The sequence below is a fragment of the Myotis lucifugus genome, unplaced genomic scaffold, assembly GCF_000147115.1.
Source record: "Myotis lucifugus unplaced genomic scaffold, Myoluc2.0 scaffold_360, whole genome shotgun sequence".
NCBI lineage: Eukaryota > Metazoa > Chordata > Mammalia > Chiroptera > Vespertilionidae > Myotis > Myotis lucifugus.
Window position 1 is genome coordinate 190407 of NW_005871408.1, and position 1893 is coordinate 192299.

Consider the following 1893-nt stretch of genomic DNA (forward strand, 5'->3'; position numbering starts at 1 on the left):
CTCTGTAAAAAAATCAATAAAATATATTTTTAAAAAAACTAGTGTGTAACTTAAACTAGCAGAAGAAATCTCAAAGCAGCCAATGGAAATCAGGAAAACAGGCAAAAAGCGCTCAGATATATAAAATGGAAATTTTGAATTTATTGATTTTGTTTTATTTCTTACTTACCTCACACATTTTCTGAAATAAAGCCATATTACTTTTTATATTTTGTTCTTTTTTTTAAGATATATTCTTATTGATCACAGAGAGGAAGGGAGGGAGATAGATACATCAATGATGACAGAGAATCATTGATTGGCTACCTGCCACACACCCGCTACTGGGAATCGAGCCAGCAACCCAGGCATGTGCCCTTGACCGGAATTGAACCCAGGACCATTCAGTCCGCAGGCCAATGCTCTATCCACTGAGCCAAACCAGCTAGGGCTCTTTTTCTTTTTTAAAAAATATGGAATGCTTCACGAATTTGCGTGTCATCTTTGCACAGGGGCCATGCTAATCTTCTCTGTATCGTTCCAGTTTTATTACATGGGCTGCTGAAGCCAGCACGCTATGTTACTTTTTAAATTTTGAAGAGTTTGTTTTTGTACGGCTGATCGATGTTTCTCTCTCATCGATGTTTCTAGCTCTCTATCTCTCTCCCTTCCTCTCAAACCAGCTAGGGCTCTTTTTCTTTTTTAAAAAATATGGAATGCTTCACGAATTTGCGTGTCATCTTTGCACAGGGGCCATGCTAATCTTCTCTGTATCGTTCCAGTTTTATTACATGGGCTGCTGAAGCCAGCACGCTATGTTACTTTTTAAATTTTGAAGAGTTTGTTTTTGTACTAAGGCCCAGGGCCTGCTGTGACTCACTTTGGAAAAGCAGTCTCTGGGAGCCACCTCACCTGTCTAGAGTTCAACATATAGAAGCAGAACTGGAGTTTGGGAGAGGGGTGGCTAGAATGAGAAGAGCCCTAGCTGGTTTGGCTCAGTGGATGGAGCGTCCTGTGGACTGACGGGTCCCGGGTTCGATTATGGTCAAGGGCACACGACCGGGTTGCAGGCTCGATCCCCAGTAGGGGACATGCAAGAGGCAGTCGATCAATGATTCTCTCTCATTATTAATGTTTCTATCTCTCTCTCTCCCTTTCCCTTCCTCTCTGAAACCAATAAAAATATATTTTAAAATAAATAAAATGAGGAGGAGGGGGGTGGGGCCCACCTCTGTGATCTTGCTACTTAACTGATCCTTCAGACCTTCCTCAAAATTGCCCTCCCCAAGGTGTTCCCACCACAAAGCTGGCTCAGTGTTCCCCACAAACAAAGCAGAATGCCTTAGAACAGGGCCACAAACTTGAATAATTTCGGGGGGGGGGAGGTCAGCCAAGTAATAGATGTGGCAAGTCTGAAAATGTTAAGTCATATTATAACTTGGGAGTGGAGAGAAAATGCATGTCTTAGGTTGGTTACCCCGAAGTGGGCCTTTCGATGAGCTGCTGTGTGCAAGTGATTTATTAAGGAGGGTCCCCCTAAAGAAACCTGGAAGGGAACGGAAGAAGGACGGGAAGGGGAAGAAACAAACAAGGGTTCAATTTCAGAGTGTGCATCTGCAGGTGAGGTGGTTCCAGGAGCTGAAGTTCCATTTTCCAAAATGAGTCACCACCAGTCAAGCACAAAAGCACGCACAAGACAAAAGAGGGGCAACAGAATCAGTGTAAGAGGTTTAACAGGAACTGGAGGACACACCATCACACTCATGCAGTTTCTTTGACTGTGCCTAATCCCATCTCCCTCATTGGTTTACGGTGGGGGTGGGGAATAGAGAGGGAGCTAAAAAATTAACTGTTACTTCTACTTGGCTTAAAGATTTTAGCCTGTTCACTTAGTTTGATCAGTGTCTTTAGTTG

The 1893-nt window shown here is 43.3% G+C and overlaps 2 non-coding genes across 2 annotated transcripts; both read right to left on the bottom strand.

The window, feature by feature from the left end:
• Nucleotides 1-446: 446 nt before the first annotated feature.
• LOC111828425 lies at nucleotides 447-549 on the bottom strand. Its single transcript, XR_002832295.1, has one exon. It is a non-coding gene; the product is annotated as a U6 spliceosomal RNA (small nuclear RNA).
• Nucleotides 550-684: 135 nt separating this feature from the next.
• Nucleotides 685-787, bottom strand: LOC111828426. Its single transcript, XR_002832296.1, has one exon. It is a non-coding gene; the product is annotated as a U6 spliceosomal RNA (small nuclear RNA).
• Nucleotides 788-1893: the final 1106 nt, after the last annotated feature.